The sequence below is a fragment of the Cervus elaphus genome, chromosome 12 (genome assembly GCF_910594005.1).
Source record: "Cervus elaphus chromosome 12, mCerEla1.1, whole genome shotgun sequence".
NCBI lineage: Eukaryota > Metazoa > Chordata > Mammalia > Artiodactyla > Cervidae > Cervus > Cervus elaphus.
The window spans coordinates 35,630,385-35,652,646 of record NC_057826.1 but is presented as its reverse complement, the minus strand read 5'-3'; positions in this window follow the sequence as shown (position 1 = coordinate 35,652,646).

Sequence of the window (22,262 nt, the reverse complement as noted above, 5' to 3'; positions counted from 1 at the left end):
ACTGCTGATCAGTAACTCAATGATTCATTAAACACACAAACAATGAGTGAATCTGTTCCATTAGCGAGGCCACCTGTTGCTCTCAGCCGCTCCCAGCTGAACCCGGCGCCCAGGAACAACAGAATGCCTCCGTCAGCCGAGCGCCCCGTCCATGTTTGATGGCAAGTTAAAGCTGGAAAGGCAGGGCCCCGGATCTGCTGGCGCTTTCATGCTCTTCCTTTCATCTGGTGGCAGGGCCGCAAGAATATACTGTGAACACAATGCACCTCTCTATAATGAACAGGAAAGCTCCAAGAGTTTGGTCATTATCGCCCTCCTAGGCTGGTGGAATTAGACAAAGGGGAGAGAGGGATGATCCTGTTCCCTTTTGCCTGCAGGTGACAGGCCACCGGAATTAACCAAGGGCTACCCAAAAATAAAAACAAAAAACCCAAACAAAGCAAAGCCAACTATCTGTAAAAAGCAACCCTACTGATTATGATGACATCTTCTCGCCCCTAGAAATAATACAATCTTGGCTACTTAGTCTCTGGTTCCTGCAGCTGCTCCAGGCCTTTAGGAACCCGTCTGCTAGCGTTCACCAGCTGATTATAAATTAAAACCAGTAAAAGTCCTACAAAGCTGAGTTAAGATTCTCAGCGGGCATCATAATCAAGAAAAGTTGATACTTCATTATTTTAAAATACAGCATTTTCTCTTCTCTCATGTATAACTAACTCCTATTGATTATTATAATAAAGAGGGGGACTTTCATAAGGTCAGCAATGTTTTTATTTTAGTATTATTTTAAAAATTTTATTTAAAAATTGGGAGTATACCCAGAGGAATCGGGTGGAGAGGGAGATGGGAGGGGGGATCGGGATGGGGAATAAGTGTAAATCTATGGCTGATTCATATCAATGTATGACAAAACCCACTGAAATGTTGTGAAGTAATTAGCCTCCAACTAATAAAAAAATTAAAAAAAAAAAAAAAACAATAAAAAAAAAAAAAAATTGGGAGTATAACCCAATCAAAATATGAGTGGAAGGTCAACAGTGTTAGTTTGGAGCCTGAAAGCTGTGTGGTACCAGGAATAGGGAAAGATATAATCTTTTCTCAGTTGAGTAGTAAATTGACTCTTTAGAGTGAATTGAGTTTGTTTTTTTTTAACTTTTTTGAATGCCAGTCATTAAGTTTTGTACTGCATACTTCAGAATTGTTAGCTTTAAATTTCCCTATAGTGAAGGGGATTTTAATCAGTTTTTCCACATGTTAAAAAAAAAATTTCCCTATAGTGACACTCTGATTAAAATATTTGATTACATAATTTATGTTTATGACAGGTTTATTCTAATATATTAGTAAAAACTTTCTTGTTCACTAGTTTTTGTAAGAAAATGGAAGATGAAGAAGTAAAGGGAAGTGACTCTTCAAAGCAAATTTCAGTTCCTATTAGCTTATCATGTAAATTAAAAAAAACAAAACACCAGCTTTATACAGTAACAGATTTCAGAGATGACTATTGCTAGTGACTCTTTTACTTTCATTTTTGTGGAAATGATAGAACTCCAGGTGAGGAATTCAATTTGTGTCTCTTTCATGAATATTATTTTGCTTTTAGAGGATGTGCTTTCAGCTATAAACATTCAGAAAGAACAAGGTAAACAGATTGAGGCAGGAAGATCCCACTTCTTGGGCTCTCTAGGCAGGTGTGAGCCTATCTCCCTCATCCAATACATAAAAGGACCACGTGCATTTTCAAAGGGATTTCTGCAATCCTGGTTTTTTGACAACCACCACTACTATTTGATTGCCCAATGCAGGTGGTTGTATAATCAAAAGAATCCTCAGATTCCCCTGTGCAAAAAAGAAAGGCACAGGAAGCGCCTTTTAAAAAAGACTAAACAGGAGCTAGCCACATACAAACTAACAATTAGATGGAAAACTCATAGCTATCCTCCTGTATGATTAGACTAGCACCATTCAATAGAACTTCCTGCAGTGATGCAAGTGTTCTATACCTGCGCTGCCCAGTGAGATAGCCACTAGCTACACGTGGCCGCTGAGGACTTGAAAGGTGGCTAATATGACTGGGGACCTAAACATCATTCTTAGTTAAGTATAAATAGACACCTGCATTTAGTAGTTACTGCTGTTGTTCAGTTGCTAAATTATGTCTGACTCTTTGCGACCCTATGGACTGTAGCACTCCTGGTTTTCCTGTCCTTTACTATGTTTTGGAGTTTGTTCAAACTCATGTTCACTGAGTTGGTGATGCTATCCAACCATCTCATCCTCTGGCACCCTCTTCTCCTTTTGCCTTCAATCTTTTCCAGCATTTGGGTCTTTTCCGATGAGTCAGCTCTTCACATCAGGTGGCCAAAGTACTCCAATACTGATACAGTACTTCAGTATCAGTACTTCCTATGAATATTCAGGGTTCACTTCCTTTAGAATTGACTGGTTTGATCTCCTTGCAGTCCAAGTGAGTCAAAATCTTCCCCAGCACCACAATTCAAAAGCATCAATTCTCTGGTGCTCAGCCTTCTTTAGGGCCCAACTCTCACATCCATACATGACTGCTGGAAAACCATAGCTTTAACTATTAGGAACTTTGTCTGCAAAGCGATGTCTTTGCTTTTTAATAAGCTATCTAGGTTTGTCATAGCTTTCCTTCCAAAGAGCAAGCGCCTTTTAATTTCATGGTTCCAGTCACTGTCTGCAGTGATTTTGGAGCTCAAGAAAACAAAATCTTTCTGTTTCCACATTTTCCCCTTCTTTTAGCTATGAAGTGATGAGACCATATGCCATGATCTTTGGTTTTTGAATGCTGAATTTTAAGCCAGCTTTTCACTCTCCTCTTTCACCTTCATCAAGAGGCTGTTTAGATCCTCTTCACTTTCTGCCATTAGAGTAGGATCATCTGCATATCTGATGTTATTGATATTTCTCCTGGCAATCTTGATTCCAGCTTGTGAGTCATCCAGCCCAGCATTTTGCATGATGTAGTCTGCATATAAGTTAAATAAGCAGGGTGGCAATATACATCCTTGCCTTACTCCTTTCCCAATCTTGACCTGCATACAGGTTTCTCAGGAGACGGGTAGGCTCTGGTATTCCCATCTCTTTAAGAATATTCCACAGTTTGCTGTGGTCCACACAGTCAAAGCCTTAGGGCCTTAGGGCTTCCCAGGTGGTTCAGATGGTAAAGAATCTTCCTTCAAGGCAGGAGACCCAGGTTTGATCCCTGGGCCAGGAAGATCCCCTGGAGAAGGCTCTGGTTCCTCTGCCTTTTGTAAACCCATCTTGTACATCTAGAAGTTCTCAGTGCATGTACTGCTGAAACCTAGCTTGAAGGATTTTGAGCGTAACCTTACTAGCATATGAAATGAGCACAATTGTCTGGTAGTTTTAACATTCATTGGCACTGCCATTCTTTGGGGTTGGAATGAAAACGGATCTTTTCCGGTCCTGTGGCCACTGCTGAGCTTTCCAAATTTGCTAGCATATTTATTACAGCACTTCAACAGCACCATCTTTCAGGATCTGAAATAGCTCAGCTGGAATTCCATCACCTCCACTAGCTTTGTTCATAGTGATGCTTCCTAAGGCCCACTTGACTTCATACTCTAGGATGTCTGGCTGTAGGTGAGTGATCACACGATCATGGTTATCCTGCTCATTAAGACCTTTTTTTTTGTATAGTTCTTCTGTGAATTCTTGCCACCTTTTCTTAATCTCTTCTGCTTCTGTTAGGTCCTTACCATTTTTGTTCTTTACTGTGCCTGTCCTTGAATGAAATCTTTCCTTGATATCTCCAATTTTCTTGAAGAGAAAACCTTAAAGAGAAAAATCTCTAGTTTTTCCCTTTCTCTTGTTTTCCTCTGCTTCTTTGCATTGTTCATTTAAGAAGCAATTACTGTATTAGACCAAAAGAATTATTTGGTAACTCAGTGAAGGTTGTAGACTGGATTGATTTTGACTTTGATATCCCTAGTGCCTGGGTTGGTTTCCTACCTTCATTGTAAACAATTAATATTTGTTGCATGAAAACACAAGTCTGATCATGGTCCATCATTCCTTAATATTCTTTGGTGCTTCTCCTGACACAAGAGTTCTAACCTCTGGCAGGCCCTCAATTTCATCTACTTTCTGCCTCAGCATATACAAGTTTTTAATCCATCCTTTGACTTGCCTTCATCTCCCTGTCTCTCTGGTTTTGTGTGTCCCTCTGCCTGACACAGGAGATGCAGGTTCGATCTCTGGGTCGGGAAGATCCCCTGGAGGAGGGCATGGCAACCCACTCCAGTATTCCTGCCTGGAGAATCCCATGGACAGAGGATCCTGGTGGCCTACAGTCCATAGGGTCACAAAGAGTCGGACATGACTGAAGCAACTTAGCATGCATGTTGCCTAGAAAGCTCTTCTTCCAACTTATCCTCCTTGACAGACCTCTGCTTATCTTCCAGGAGAAAATATGACTTTCTTTGTCAAGTCTTTGCCAACTTCCCCAGACTGAGTTAATATCACTCTCATTTCTGGGTTCCCATAGCAGTATAGCATATATATCAGAGCAGGGGTGTCTTAGGGCAGATTCTCAGATCTGTGAGCAAATATTTGTAAGGAAATTCCCAAGGGAAGCTAGGAAAGTAGTGGGTGAGAGGCAGAGGGCAGGAAGGGGAGGAAACCAAGTGAGTATGCAATCACAAAATTACACAGAGGGTGGTTTTTGCCCGATTATGAAGGCAAACTTATTAACTCTATAAATCAAGCCTTGGAGTTGTCCTGAATGAAGGCAATGAAACCAGAGTTTTCAGACTCTCACATCCATCAGTTATTGGTTAAGGACCACCCAGGGGCAGTGCACTCCCAAGCACTTTGGTCTCTCCATTTATGTGTGCCAAGGAGACCCAAAGGCTAGTTCTTCAAGATAGAGAGCAGTTCTGGCAGTGGGAAGTGAAACTGTTAGACATTCGACATTATCCACTACTAGGGCTATTCAAATTGAGCCTATGTGTTTGCAAACCAAGATATATCTTTTCCTAGAGAAGTGACAACTGTTCTCAGTCTCAGTTTCCTCCTCTGTAAAATTTAGAAAATAACTGTATCTAACTCATGGGCTTAAGGTGAAGTTTGCATAGGATAAGGTATGCAAAGTATTTAACATAGTGTGGGGTAACTTGTAAAAAAGAAAAAAAAAAGTTATATTATTACAACCTTTTATTACAATTGCATATCTGCCTCGTTTATTAGCTTTGAGATTTTTTAGGCCAGTAATTGGCCTCATTGGTCTTTGAATCACTTATACTTAAGGCAATGCCTGACCCTGAGTAGATGTCAGCTCAATCAATATTTCTTGAGCAAATGAGTGATGCTTTTGAACCTAACCTCTTTTAACATCTCTGACAGTATCTTGAAACCCTTTCTTCATGTAGAGGATTACCCAATAGACCACGTTGGTAAGGTTTCTTATTCTTTTTGGATTCTTTGAAAAATGGCACAGACTGGTACATAACAGTTGCTAAATAACTGCTGAACTGACATTTGTTGAGTGAGGGTCCAGAATGCTCTAAGGGTAAGATCATCATAATCCGAAGGGTTGTTTTCTCCGTTTCAGAGGGTGTTTGCAGAGAGTGATCTTAGGTCACTTACGGTTCAGTGTAGGAAAACAGAAACTCCTCTAGGTTTTCAAGCAGAACATGATTTAATAGAGGGAATTAGGTGCTATAGCAGGCAGAATTTCTAAAATGGTCTCCCAAAGAAGTTCCCCCACTAATCCCAGAAGCTCTGAATGTGCTCATATGTCATCCCTGTGATTATGTTACATGGTATAGTTTATCTTAAGAAAGAGATTACCTGGGTGGCCTGATCTAGTCACAAGAGCCCTTAAAACCAGGGCATGTTCTCAGCTGAGAGCAGAAGAGAGAGTCAGAAATGTGAGGGCATTCGACCTGAGGGGTCCTGCTGCTCCTGCAATGTAAGAAAGACTTCATGTGCCATTGCTAGTTTGAAGGTGGAGGAAGCCAGGTGGGAAAGAATGTGGGTGGCTTTTAGGAGCTAGAGAGGCCTCCAGCTGACAGCTATCAAGGAATTGGGGACATCAGTCCCCAAACCATAAAGAGATGAATTCTGCCAATATCCTGAATGAGCTTGGGGATAGAATCGTTCCAGAGCCTCCAGGTAAGATTCCAACCTAACTGCAACCTTGGTGTCAGCCTTGTGAGACCCTGAGCATAGAAGCCCGCTGAGCTTTAACTACTGACCTACAGAGCTGGTAGAGGTAATAAATGAGGTTACTAACAAATGGGGCTACTAAGGGCTTCCCAGGTGGCACAGTGGTAAAGAATCTACCTGCCAATCAATGCAGAAGACATGGGTTTGATGCCTGGGTCAGGAAGACCCTGGAGAAGGATATGGCAACTCACTCCAATATTCTTGCCTGGGAAATCCCATGGATAGAGGAGCCTGGCAAACTACAGTACATGGGGTTGCAAAGAATCAGACATGAATGAGCAACTGAGCATCACCAGTGTTATGTTGTTAGGGTGCTAAGGTTGTTGTCCTTGCTACACTGCAATAGAAAACAAATGCAGTGCTTGCCAGATTGTGGAAAAACCTGGAGTCAAGAAAGCAAGGTGGGCTACTCCCAACTTTCAGGTTTGAACCCCCACAGGCTGCTGTCTGAGATCAGGAAGCTGCAAGAAATTATGTTACCCACAGGCCTGAAGCTGAGGCCTGGCTGTGAAAGAGACCAGCCAGCTGCCCCACTGGGCCCACCCGTCGATGACCACATTCAGTATCCCCCACCATAACTGACAGAGGAGGAGGGCCCCTTGCTCTCTCCCACCTCACAAATACACTCACAAATAAATGTTACTGTTAAACATGTCATAGCCAGAATCTTGGCAGAGAGGAAGTCAGGGATACATAGTTCCCAGGCATCTAGCACCTGACCATAAACAGGAACCTACCGGCAGGGAGTGGGACAGTGCTAACTGGTAATGAATGGTACCCAGTATGGCTTTTCAAGATCTTAAGATCCTTTAAGTCAACCTTCTGGTAGGAATTATTAGTTTCACTTTACAGATCTGAAAACTGAGGTTCAGTTGGTTTAAATATCTTGCCTAAAGTCTCATAAAAAGGAAATAGCAAAACCAAGGTTAGAACCCAGATCTGTATCTTCCCAAGCCAAGATCTGTCAGCCTCTGAAGCTGCAACTGGCCTTGGGAGGGCATTTCTATGATTGCCTAACAGTTGGACCCTCTGGGCTCAACTGAGGGGGAAACAGAAGTGACAGCAATTTCATTTTCTTAAAGAGTTCCTTAGGTTCCTGGTCTGGGGCTGCTGTTAGCCTCATGTTGGAGGCCTCTCTCCTCCCCTCCCCTCATCCAAGCTGCCTCCTTGGCCCGCAATCTTTGACTTTGGACACAGCCCTTGCAATATGTGCGCTGACTTCTGGGTTTATTTGGAGGCATTCTCTGTTGCCCTTCTGTCTTGTGAGCACACAGGATTGGCCCCTTTCCTCCGGGCTCGAGGTCTCTCTGCCTTTCCCCCAGGGGGGCTGGTGCTGGGCGAGGAGCCGCGTCAGAAGGAACGTCCCCTGAATAGAGGGGTCATGGAGCATTTCCCCCAGACAGCTCTATCTTTCCTGCATACCGATCCAATTACAAACAAATTGGCCCGTGGGCTCAAGCACGAGAGCAATTTGGCCTTCTCTCTTCACTCGCTGATAGTTTTAAACCTACTTTCTTAAAAATCCCCACTCTGGGAGATTTTAGCACCCAAGTCTAAGAGAGGTGGGTTGCAATGATCCCAAAGACCGGGGTACAGTGAAGCACAGAGGAGAAGCTCAGTGTAATATTTTTCAGGAAAAATAAAAGAGAAAGAGACAGGTTCCCTGAGATTTCCCATGACTACAAGTTAGAGGCCAGGGTCTGGTCTTTCCAGATCTGCCTTGACTAGCCCTCTGGGTTCCTTCTCTACCTGGCCCTTCTCTTTTGGACTTTTCTTCAGTGGCAAGGAATTCATTCCTAGGTTTCTACAGGGAAAAAGAAATACTTCAATAGCCTTTGGTATGCCTTAAAAGGACTTTTTTTTTTTTAACATATGCTCATGGTTTGATATAGCTGAACTCAAAGGCAGGGCATCTATGTCAGAGATAAGTGCACAGCCCAGTTATTTACAATAGAAAGTCTAGGAACAGCCAGCCTTTCTTCACTTGGATCCCATGGGAAAACTGGTTGGAGGGAGTCACACAAAAGAATAAGCTCCCTCTGCCTTGTTAAATGTTTGTTTAAATAGTTTAAGTTGAAGACTCAACTTAAGGCACCTCTAGAAAGAAAAGCAGCTGTAAGGTACGGTTGTACATGCAGTTAGTTTTTTTTTTATTAAAAAGTCCTCAGTCCAGTTTTTCCTGATTGCTGTTATTCTGGGTTTCAGGCTGACATTGCTTGAGTAAAGGGTGCTCCACTTGCTTCCTTCCATTCCTGTGTCTCTTTAAGAAAGATCACTTCTTACTTTTGATCATCACACCAGTCACATTTCTCATGCAAGGACCTGCATGGAGTTTCTGGTGCAGATCTAGTTCCCTTGAGCTGAGATGCCCAGCTGGCAGGGAGCTGAGACAACTCCCTCCACTCAGGACCAATCAGGAGAGCCTCTTCCACACCACTCTTCTTTACACAACGATGTCTCAGATGGTTTCCAGAGTGATCCAGAAGATCTTACTGAGATGCTTAAAAAGACAAAGTCAGAGGATGAATCTAGAGATGGACATGTTTTCTGCTATGCAATAGGGTATATGCCGGTGAATTGGGTAGCTGCATTCTCTGTTCCCATGGAATCCAGTGGGGGAAACAGACAAGTGAAGGCAATAACCAGTGAGAGTCATACTGAGACCCAGAGAAGGATATGATGAGAGCACAAAAAGGGATATGCGACCCTGATGTATCAGGAAGACATCCTAAAAGAGATGGAGGTTGGGGATGCTAATGTTATTGCAGAACCTCTGTGATGAGGTCTCAGAAACTGACTCCAGTAGAGAATAGAGGTGTGTGTCACTGAGGGACCCTTGGCTGGGGAGCACCTCTATGAGATCCACTTGGATGGATTGCATCACTACCCTGGCTGAGCTGATGGATTTCACAGCTGCACTTTGATGGCTCTCGGCTTCTCCATCACTAAGTCAGTCGACGAGCCAGAGCTCCTCCTTCTTTATTTCCTGCCTCTCTTAAGCAACAGCTGTGTAAGTCGGTGCTCTTGAAGGGGAAATGTTGAAAAGTAGATAGGAGTCCCAAGAGGAATGTGTGGTGAGGGGAGTGGGAGACCAGGCTGATTCTTACCTCGGCTCAGTTATATATGGCACCTGCCTCACCTCATCTGAGCTTTCAGCCCTCAGGTCATGATGAAAAAGAAGATGCTGGGATCATCCTGTCAAACTGTCAAATTTGGGGTGAATGAAATATCCACAAGGGATCTCCAAGAAGACAGAATGCTCATATTTACTTTCAACCAGGGAGAATTTGAACCTATGTCTCCAGATTTGGAAGTCTAGGATATTAATTCATTGTGACATCTGGTCCTTGTCTTTGATATTTTAAAAATAGACTAGAAACAGAATTGTGAATCCCTGCTCTAAAGTGCTACTCTCAGATTCTGGGAAAGAATGCAATTCTGAGTTTATCTTGTTTATCCAACAGGTCTCTGGTCATTTGCGTAACATGATATTCATCCATTGGATGCTCTAAGCCAATTTCTAACACAAGGTTTCCATTTTGTTATAATCATCCATGAAAGAAAGGAATGTGGAAATGTCTATCTTGCCGTTTTCAAGGACTGTGGTGGCACCAGTAGCGTGCTGCTTCTGGTCTTTGCTGCAGCCACCACTTGAGAACGCAAGATTCTCTAAGAATCCTAGAATTTTGGAACTAGGATGAAAAATCAGCAGTGTGTAACAGTGTGTAACAAGGATCCTAAAGATGCTTACATCCTTTGTTCCAGTCAATAAGGAACTGCAAAGAAATGTCACTCAACAGACCCACAAATATGCATTACCAAAGATTTTCATTCTAGTATTTTCATTTTTTTGGTAAAAGTAAAAACAAGAGAGACCACCAAGATCAATAAAAAGTAGATATGATCATCGTGGTGAATGAGTCTGAATTTCATTCTGCACTCTTACTCTAAAGGAATTCACACAAGCCTGGTACAGATGGGTTCTGAATTATATTTATTTCAAATTTAATATTTAATTGAACACACTCTAAATATAAATAATAAATAAATGCTAAATAGTAATAAAAAGTATAAATAAAATATATACATTATAAATAAATGCATACTTATATGACCATACATGCATGCATGTTAAGTCTCTTCAGTCGTGTCTGCTTCTTTGCGACCCTGTGGACTGGAGCCCACCAGTTCCTCTATTCATGGGATTCTCAAGGCAAGAATACTGGAGTGGGTTTCCATGCCCTTCTCCAGGGGATCTTCCTGATCCAGGGATCGAACCTGCATCTTTAATGTCTCTTGCATTGGCAGGTGGGTTCTTTACCACTAGGGCCACAATAATATTTAATATATCTAATTAATTAAAGTACTGACACAATAACTATATGTGGACATAATATAAATCAGAGAAATAAGTAAATCTTAAAAATAAAGCTATAATAAAAATGTAATAAAATTAAAAAAATTTAAACACAAATAATATATCAGTCAATTACAAGTCATTTAAATAAATGCATTGTATATCATTTTTATATGTTTATATATTATGTATATGTTATGTATGTATATATGTATATGATTGCAACAATGGTTAATGCACAAGTGTTTTTTTTTGTCTTTTTTTTTAATTTTTATTTATTTTTTTTTTTATTAGTTGGAGGCTAATTACTTCACAACATTTCAATGGGTTTTGTCATACACTGATATGAATCAGCCATAGATTTACACGTATTCCCCATCCCGATCCCCCCTCCCACCTCCCTCTCCACCCGATTCCTCTGGGTCTTCCCAGTGCACCAGGCCCGAGCACTTGTCTCATGCATCCCACCTGGGCTGGTGATCTGTTTCACCATAGATAGTATACATGCTGTTCTTTTGAAATATCCCACCCTCACCTTCTCCCACAGAGTTCAAAAGTCTGTTCTGTATTTCTGTGTCTCTTTTTCTGTTTTGCATATAGGGTTATCGTTACCATCTTTCTAAATTCCATATATATGTGTTAGTATGCTGTAATGTTCTTTATCTTTCTGGCTTACTTCACTCTGTATAAGGGGCTCCAGTTTCATCCATCTCATTGGGACTGATTCAAATGAATTCTTTTTAACGGCTGAGTAATATTCCATGGTGTATATGTACCACAGCTTCCTTATCCATTCGTCTGCTGATGGGCATCTAGGTTGCTTCCATGTCCTGGCTATTATAAACAGTGCTGCGATGAACATTGGGGTGCACGTGTCTCTTTCAGATCTGGTTTCCTCAGTGTGTATGCCCAGAAGTGGGATTGCTGGGTCACATGGCAGTTCTGGAGAGGGTGTGGAGAAAAGGGAACCCTCTTACACTGTTGGTGGGAATGCAAACTAGTACAGCCACTATGGAAAACAGTGTGGAGATTTCTTAAAAAACTGGAAATAGAACTGCCATACGACCCAGCAATCCCACTTCTGGGCATACACACTGCACAAGTGTTTTTGAATACTATTGAGAATACAGAAGATGGTATAACTAACTTTATGGGATGGTGGGAGAGAGAACTTTTGAGCTGAGTCTTGAAGGATTAGTCTGAGGTTGAAAAAAAGCATTTTAGGTTGAGGGTTTGGGGTGAGGAAGGCAGACAACAGACTGTGATGGAGATTGGTGCTAGTTTGTAAAGAGCTCCTAAATCATGATCTTTATCTCTGAGAGGGTGGTTTTGAGCAGACCAGGCATGAGATGAGATGTGTGTTTTAGCAAGTAAATTTGTAGGGTGGATAGCTTTGTGGAAGAGTTTTGGTCTACACTCTGCTCTCTTCAAGAGACTAAGCATTATCCAGCCCTGCAACAGTCTTTCAAAACTGTCCTCACCATTAAAAAAAAAATAAAGAGGAAAAGGAAAAGGAATCACTATAATGGGTGATTTCTAGTCAGTGTGTCTCTGCGTACTAAAATTTCACATTCAGTGGTAAGGTTTGAGACATCTTCCCTGAAGAGGAAAAAAGAATTGTTGATGTATTAACAAAAAATGTACAAAAGGAGGAAAGAAATCAAAGATGAAAAAATAAAGAAGTGAACACAGACAAATGGCTTATTGATGTTCCTAATTTCTTATTTTTGAAGACCCTTCTCCTAACCTGACCTTGAAAAGAATGAACTCTGACTATCTCAGGAGTGTTTATGTTTGAGGTGAAGACTGAATGTAGAATGCTCTGATGATGGAGGGAAATTTTAATTCTCTTCTTTCATCACTGGCTAAATCATGCAGTGGGAGGAGGAAAGGAAACATTTCCTTAAAAAGAAAACATTCTAAAATTAGAATCTGATAAAATCCCTCATAGCTTTCCCAAACGGAATCACTTTATAGAGTATTTGTCAGTTATCAAATGCATAGATATGCATATCTTTATTGGCCTTTGTCACAGGAATAGCATCTTAAAGTTTTATTCCAAACATATCATGCAAAAATAGATGATAATTATACTTGACAGCTCCTTTCATTTAAGGATCATAATCTTCCAAACATTAATTAATAAAGACTCATAACACTCTATGAGGTAGGTAAATATTCTTGTGCTATTTTATGGATGAGGAAGATGATTAATAAGAGGATTAAGCAATTTGTAACAAGGTGAGTTAGCAGATATGGGAGTCAAATTTCCACCCTCTGATATAAACATGTTAATTGCTAAACTAAGATAAAAGCCTTTACTCATCTGTAAAATGATTCTACAAAATTGAATCAATGATTTTCACTCTCACTTATCCAAGAACCCAGAGATTTTCTAAACAACAAAAAAACGACAATACATTTTTCAAAAATGGGGGGTTTAATATTTACCATGTGTGAATTTGTTTCCTCTTTGGTTAGTAGAGCCTCATGACTGCAGTGGGTGTATTTTTTTTAAGGACTATTTATTTATTTTTATTGAAATATAGTTGATGTACACTATTACATATTATGGGTATACAAAGAGTGAATCACAATTCTTAAAGATTATACTCTCAAAAAATTAAAAATAGAACTAACATTCAGTTCAGTTCAGTTTAGTTGCTCAGTCATGTCCTACTCTCTGCAATCCCATGGACTGCAGCACCCCAGGCTTCACTGTCCATCAGTGAAGCTGATGTCCTGGAGCTTGCTCAAACTCATGTCCATTGAGCTGGTGATGGACCACCCAACCATCTCATCCTCTGTCATCCCCTTCTCATCCTACCTTCAGTCTTTCCCAGCATCAGGGTATTTTCCAATGAGTCAGTTCTTCACATCAGGTGGCCAAAATATTGGAGCTTCAGCTTCAGCATCAGTCCTTCCAATGAGTATTCAGGACCTATTTTCCTTTAGGATTGACTGGTTTGGTCTCCTTGCAGTCCAAGGGACTCAAAAGTCTTATCTAACCCTACAGTTCAAAAGCATCAATTCTTCAGCACTCAGCTTTCTTCATGGTCCAACTCTCACATCTGTATGTGACTACTGGAAAAACCACAGCTTTGAATAGACGGACCTTAGTAGGTAAAGTAATGTTTCTGATTTTTAATATGCTGTCTAGGTTTGTCATAGCTTTTCTTCCAAGGAGCAAACATCTTTTAATTTCATGGCTGCAGTCACCATTTGCAGTGATTTTCGAGCCCGAGACTCTCACTGTTTCCATTGTTTCCCCATCTATTTGCCATGAAGTGATGGGACTGGATGCCATGATCTTAGTTTTTTGAATGCTGAGTTTTAAGCCAGCATTTTCACTCTCCTTTTTCACTTTCATCAAGAGGCTCTTCAGTTCATCTTCGCTGTCTGCCATTAAGGTGGTGTCATCTGCATATCTGAGGTTACTGATAATTCTCCCTGAAATCTTGCTTCCAGCTTGTGTTTCATCCAGCCTGGCATTTTGCATATAATTAAATAAACAGGGTGACAATACACAGCCTCGAACTATTCCTTTCCCAATTTGGAACCAGTCCATTGTTCCATGTCCAGTTCTGTAACTTCTTAACCTGCATACAGATTTCTCAGGAGGCAGGTAAGATGGTCTGGTATTCCCATCTCTTTAAGAATTTTCCAGTTTGTTGTGATCCACACAGTCAAAGGCTTTGGCATAGTCAATCAAACACAAGTAGATATTTTTCCGAGATTCTCTTGTTTTTACTATGATCCAATGGATGTTGACAATTTTATCTCTGGCTCCTCTGCCTTTTCTAAATCCACCTCAAACATCTGGAAGTTCTTGGTTCACATACTGTTGAAGCCTAACTTGGAGAATTTTGAGCATTTCTTTGCTAGTGTGTGAGATGAGTGCAATTGTGCGATAGTCTGAACATTCTTTGACATTGCCTTTCTTTGGGACTGGAATGAAAACTGACTTTTTCCAGTCCTGTGGCCACTGCTGAGTTTCCCAAATTTGCTGGCATATTGAGTGCAGCACTTTCACAGTGTTATCTTTTATGACTTGAAATAATTCAGCTGGATTCCATCACCTCCACTAGCTTTGTTTGTAGTGATGCTTCCTAAGGCCCATTTGACTTCGCATTCCACTATGTTTGGCTCTAGGTGAGTGATCACACTATCGTGGTTATCTGGTCATGAAAATCTTTTTTTGTATAGTTCTTCTGTGTATTCTTGCCACCTCTTCTTAATATCTTCTGCTTCTCTTAGGTCCATACTGTTTCTGTCCTTTATTGTGCCCATCTTTACTTGAAATGTTCCCTTGGTATCTAATTTTCCTGAAGAGACCTCTAGTCTTTCCCATTCTATTGTTTTCCTCTATTTCTTTGCATTGATCACTGAGGAAGACTTTCTTATCTCTCCTTGCTCTTCTTTGGAACTCTGCCTTCAGATGGGTATATCTTTCCTTTTCTCCTTTGCCTTTCACTTCTCTTCTTTTCTCAGCTATTTGTAAGGCATCCTCAGATAACCATTTTGCCTTTTTGCATTCTTCTTCTTAGAGATGGTTTTGATCACTACCTCCTGTGTAATGTTATGAACCTCCATCCATAGTTCTTCAAACACTCTATCAGATCTAATCCCTTGAATCTATTTTTAACTTCCACTGTATAATTGTAAGGGATTTGATTTAAGTCCTGCCTCAATGGTCTAGTGTTTTTCCCTACTTTCTTCAATTTAAGCCTGAATTTGGCAATAAGGAGTTCATGATCTGAGCCACAGTCAGCTCCTGGTCTTGTTTTTGCTGATTATGTAGAGCTTCTCCATCTTTGGCTGCAAAGAATATAATCAATCTGATTTTGGTATTGACCATCTGGTGATGTCCATGTATAGAATCTTCTCTTGTGTTGTTGGAAGAGGGTGTTTGCTATGACCAGTGCATTCTCTTGGCAAAGCTCTGTTAGCCTTTGCCCTCCCTCATTATATTCCAAGGCCAAACTTGTCTGTTACTCCATGTACTTCTTGACTTCCTACCCTTGCTTTCCAGTCCCCTATGATGAAAAGTACATCTTGGTGTTATATCTAGAAGGTCTTGTATGTCTTCTTAGAAAAATTCAATTTCAGCTTCTTTGGCAGCAGTGTTTGGGGCATAATCTGGAATTATGGTGATATTGAGTGGTTTGCCTTATAAATGAACAGAGATCATTCTGTCTTTTTGAGACTGTACCCAAGTAGTGCATTTTGGATTCTTTTGTTGACTATGAGGGCTACTCCATTTCTTCTAAGAGATTCTTGCCCACAGTAGTAGATATAATGGTCATCTGAATTAAATTCATCCATTCTGGTCCATTTTAGTTCACTGACTCCTAAAATATCGATGCTCACTCTTGCCATCTCCTGTTTCAGTCAGTTAGGTCAGTCGCTCAGTCATGTCTGACTCTTTGTGACCCCATGGGCTACAGCATGAGAGTCTTCCCTGTCCATCACCAACCCCCAGAGTTTGCTCAAACTCACATCCATTGAGTCGGTGATGCCATCCAACCATCTTATCCTCTGTCGTCCCTTTCTCCTCCTGCCTTCAATCTTTCGCAGCATCAGGGTCTTTTCCAATGAGTCAGTTCTTCGCATCAGGTGGCCAAAAATTTGGAGTTTCAGCTTCAGCTCCAAAGTATTGGAGTTTCTTCTCCTGTTTGGCCACTTCCAATTTACCTCGATTCATGGACCTGATATTCCAGGTTCCTATATAACATCGTTCTTTCCAACAATGGACTTCCATCACTAGTCACATCCACAGCCAGACGTTGTTTTCACTTTGGTTCCGTCTCTTCATTCTTCCTGCATATATTTCTCCACTCTTATCCAGTAGCATATTGGGCACCTACAGACCTGGGGAGTCCATCTTTCAGTGTCCTATCTTTTTGCCTTTTCCCAGGTGTTCATGAGCCATGCTGTGTAGGGCCAGCCAAGATGGATTGGCCATGGAGGGAGTTCTGACAAAACGTGGTCCCCTGGAGAAGGGAATGGCAAACCACTTCAGCATTCTTGCCTTGAGAACCCCATGAACACCTACTTGGGTATATAATCCCCAAAATAAACCCCACTAATTAAAAAGACACATGCACCCCAGTGTTCATTGCAGCATTATTTACATCAACATATGAATGGATAAAGATGTGGTGTTTATACATAATGGAATACTGTGTAGCCATAACAAAAAATGAAACTTTGGCATTTGCAGCAACATGGATAAACTTGGAGGACTGTAATATTTTGTTGCTTAACCAATTTGTAGTTGTATCACAGTCTTCAAAGAAGGCATGAAGTTTGTTGTTATTTGGAATACTCTTTATCTTCTAAATCTATCCCGTCTTGAGATTTTTGTCTTGTCCACTGTGGCTCAGATGGTGAAGAATCTGTCTGCAGTGGGGAGACCTAGGTTTGATCCCTGGGTTGTGAAGATCCTCTGGGGAAGGGAATGGCTACCCATTCCAGTATTCTTGCCTGGAGAGTCCCATGGACAGAGGAGCCTGGCGAGTTACAGTCCGTGGGGTCAAAAAGAGTCAGACATAACTGAGCAACTAACACTTTCACTGTTCTTCTTGTAGGATGCACCTTACACAGTACTTGAGGCTTTAGATGAGAATAATTTCATACCACTTATTAGGATGTAGAGTTCTAGTTTGTTTTCTCTAACATACCAGCTATACTTTATTAAGCAGTTATTATATGACACACACTTTGATAAAAGCCCAACAGAATTCACATTATTCTGTAAACACTGTGAAGATTCTATCCCACTTGACAGATGAGAAGTCTGAAGCTTCAATAGGTTATAAAACTTGCTCAGTCAAGATAGCATAGCTAAGTAGTGCTAAAGCCTGGAATATCCCAAAACTGTCTGACCCTAACACTCAATTATTCTGAATATCAGATCACAAGCCAAAACATCAGATGATTAGAACTCCTTCCTATAGAAAGTAGAAACTTAATATATCTTTTTCTGTGCTTTAGCTTTCATTAGAATAAGATTAAACATTTGACATATTTTTTTACCTGACCAACATGGCAGTGGAAATTTATAGGTGGCTCCTGTTATAGGCCCAGATATAGAATTCATAGCTATAGAATTTCCTATAGAATTCATAGGAAACAATTACAGCAAGACATAATCTTTAGATAAGTTTCCTAATCCCTGGAGTCCTCATTTTCCTTCTCAACTGGGTAAGTATTCACTGGTACCTTCTGTCTCCCTGACCATACTGGGCATCTTCCCCAGGACACATACTTAGTAGTTGTCAAAAATTCATTTTGTTACTTCAAAGGCTTTTTCGGTTCAATATTCAATTTTAGTTTCCTTTGCTTTTTTGACTTCTCTACAAAAAGTTGGCAATATCTGAAGCTCCATTCTCTCTTGATCATGATGACATTCCAACTCTATTACTATTTACCTCGTTGGTTCCATGGGGGACTTTTTAAAGGTTGTTTGTTTTGCTGAAGGACTGGTAAATGATGTGTTTCAGAAGTGACATTTTGCTTTGTAGGGGCCAGGCAATCTGGCCATGAAGAGACTTTCCATAAATCCCACGTGTTTTTCTGGATTTCAATGCTGTCATCTTAAATGCAGCATCTGTAGAATAAAACTGCCAAAGAGGGTCATATTTTTATTTTTACCAGTAATTCTAGGCAACCTGCTTTTGCCCAGATCCAACAACTTAGATTATTTACTGACTTTTCTCTTAAACTGGGCCATTCTTTCTGAACACGAAAGATTTGATGTAGTATAAAGCATCTCTTTGGCACTGCCACTTAAAAATGTATACACATGCTACTTCCAGAAAACAGTCTTCTTGAAGAACAAGATGAAAATTTAATGGCAGCTTTAATTCTAACTTAAGGCACTTACAATATTACACTAGCAAAAAAGAATTCACCAACAGCTGCATGTCTGAGAGACCAAGGGACTGATTAAATCTGTCACATGGACAACATCTAAGTTTTTGAATGGTAGGTGTGCACTACAGCTTGGAGTTAGTCTGTTACCAGATGAGCCAACTTCAAAGATAGTGGTGGGTGGCACAGCCCATAGTAGGAGGTGGGCAAGCAGTAAAGCTTCAAAGAAAGTTAAGATTAGTTTTTTTTTTTTTTAATTATAAATTTACTGAAGATGAAGATATTGTGAGGTATGTTGATAATGACATTTATTATCAGTTTTTGTGATATTAGTATGCAAACACAGATTAAATAAATAATGCAAATTAATTGCATTTATATTTTAAACAGAAGAGTACTTCAAATGCAAATAGGAGACATCCTGTCTACAAGGATATTTAGCCAATTGCTTGATGCATGTGGTTGCGAAGAGTGTTGAATACTGTCCAAGAGGCACAGATGGGATGATTTAGGCACAAACAACTTTTATTTTGTTACTTCTGTGCAAACTCTTGGACATACCTGCCTTTATAAAAATTATATTCTTGATGTACATATGAAAAGCCTTAAATATACATCAAGAAATTATATAGAGAGCAGTTTCTTGGCTAATATCTAGGGTTATTAAACTTTAATATATTACAGATCCATATTCCTTACAGATTTGTTATAATTTAGGAGCTAAATGTTGACAGTTCCTAGTTACAGAACTTTTCTTTAAGATTTCTATCAAAATAACATCTCCCACCTGATTTGAAGCAGCGATTTCAGGGTTTGCTTCTTTTTTTAATGTATACATATTGTGAATGTACTAGATGATACAGTCAGCTTCAAGTACTTTTAATACTAGGAAACTCCTACGCCTGAGATGTTATGAAAACTTTTTCCTGGGCACCCCCCCAGTCCCCAGGTGCCTACCAGAGCATTTTTTTTTTTTTTTTGCTTCTTCTATTTGGATACTAGGAAGCTTAGGGTCACATTTGTGACCCACTCTCAATGATGTATAGGATTTCATGTCAGATATGTTTGTACACTACTTTCATTCCTGGTTTGAATTTATTTTCCTACTCCTATTTTCTTTTAAAATTTTCTTTAAAATTTCAGTACTAAATCTTATCATTTTAAATAGCTTTCTTTTAAGTTTTACTTAATCTTATTACACTATATAAGCCGCTTAAAAAAGCTTTCTCAAACTGAATAGCAAAGCAATGAATGAAATTTAAAAAATACAGATATTTTGGCGCCTGCAGCTAATTCATGATACAAATGCCAAAGCTTTCACTGCCTTTCTGTATGGATGGCACAGGCTTGCCTAGATTTCTAAGGGTAAAGTGGAATTAGAAAGAATATCATTATAAATGATTAACTCATCCAGGTCATAATGAGGATAATTATTTTTGTGTCTCTTTATCCCTCTGGGATATGCAATAATTGCATCAGCACTTTGCCAAGTAATATTTAAATCTTGTTATTGGTTGAAACAAAATGCAAATCTTTGTCTGGCTTGATTCAATATATCCAAATGCAAAGAAAGATACAGAGACGGTAACGCCCAGATTCACATTTACTAAGGGATTCCAAATAATGCCCTAAATGACTATTTGGAGCTCAGTTACATGCAGGTGCTAGGAGGATTTATGCTGTGAATGCCTGAAATACTTTCTCCACTGAGGGGAGATTATTAAGTACTAGTGAGCCTGAGTGTTTGGTGCCAATACTAACCATTAACTTTTGGCTCTGAGCCATGACTGTCTACTCTGCAGTGGATTCTGCCACCAAGGGGAAGGTCATTAAGGGCTGTTCTTTATTCTCGTTAGTATGTTCCAACATAATTAACAGAAGTTGTTCACCAGATGGTTTCCTTCCTGTCAGCAAGTACCTCCAGCTTAATGGGCTATGCAGGATTCTTTACTTTAAGTGGGTGAGGCGGGAAGCAAATTTAAAATATATCATCTTTGATCCTCCCACTTCTAATTAGTTCTAAAGGCTTTAGATAATAATGTAAAGGGGGAAGGGAAATGAAATCATTCTAAAAATCAAAGAATCATAGAAGCCCCACAGGAGTTTTATACATACCATGGCGGGTTTCTTCCTCCATGCTAGGTCTCTGCCCGGCACCAAGAAAAATGCAGAAACTATTGTCAGCTTCCTATTGAAACATGTTCCTAGAGCCTTAGAGGTGAATGGATTTAAGATTCAATAATAAAATCCAACAAATGCTTATGTAGTTCCCACTGGGTCTCAGAATTGTACTGGGTGCTGAGGATACACAGCAAGACCTTGCTCCAGAGGTTAGAAAGTCTCGGGAGGTCAGACACTGTAAACGGACAATTTACAAGAGTTTGATAAATATGGTACCGGAAATGAATGACTTCCCACCACACCAGTGCCATTCCCCTCTTTGTGTGACAAACCCTGGTCTTGTTCAGGCATGTCCTCTCATGCACATGCCACTGGGTAAAAGCGAGGCTGCTCTAAGCAAGCTTCACTGTTCCATTCCTTCTGTAAGTGTTTGGTTTAAGAATTGGACATGGAAGTCACCTGTGGCCAATGAAATGGAGGCTTGACTGGGAACTTCTGTGAAAGGCTTTCTTGATCCTAAGAAAGCACTAGAAGGTATGGCCTCCTTTCCTTTCATTGTAGAGGTTGTGAAACTGGAAATCATCTAGCCATATGACATAAAGCATAATCAACTACATTCTATTATCTCAAACTAAGTAATTTTTCTCTAAATTTTGTTATATTTAAGAAATGGTTGTACTATAAGGTAAATAATTTAAAATATCCCACTTTTATTCATTTCTCAATATTACAACAACTTTGTAAATCACGGGAAACAGAAACCATCCTCTTTATAACAGGTGGGAAAACTGAAACTCAGTGAGACTATAATGTGATGCTCCTGGACCAAGCTATGAGCTTCTGAAGTTAAGCATACCTTCTACCCGACCATTTGATAGAGCAAAAAACTCAATCCCACAGGCCAGGGAAACAAGGTCATTACAAAACTTTTCTTCTTTTTTTTTTTTGGCATGGAAAATACTTTCTCTGTTTTCTCTTGAAGTGGACTTCTAAATTTACTTGCATTTCCCCCAAATTTTCACATGGAGAAATATTTGCATTGAAGTAAGGTGAAAATGGGCTTCCCTGGTGGCTCAGACAATAAAGAATCTGCCTGCAATCCAGGAGACCTGGGTTTGATCCCTGAGTCAGGAAGATCCTCTGGAGAAAGGACTGGCTACCCACTCCAGTGTTCTTGCCCGGAGCACTCCATGGACAGAGGAGCCTGGTGTACTACAGTCCATAGGGTCACAAAGAGTCGGACACTACTAAGAGACTAACACTTTCACTTTCAAGGTGAAAAAGGCTTTCTAATGGGGGTAAAATACCATTAAAAGTCAATCTAGAGAACCGGTGGAGGTGTAGTCACTGTTGTACCTGCCACCTCCTGTGACACCAAAGCACAAGTTCTCCTTGAACATGACCTGTGAAGGCTGCTCTAACACAGTCACTCAAGTCCTCAATAAGCTAGGAGAAATCAAGCCCTGAGCTTTTGGAGTGGGAGAACTGACTCCAAGACCCTAAATTACCAGAGAACTCACCCTAGGGAGTATCAGATAGTGAGAACACACAAAGGAAACCAATTGAATACAAGACCCGGCATCACCCAACCACCAGTAGCACCCTGTGCAGGATGCCTCATCTAAACAACAAATAAAACAAAAATACAGACCCAATCATCAGCAGACAGGAGTGCCACCTCACTCAGCCTTGC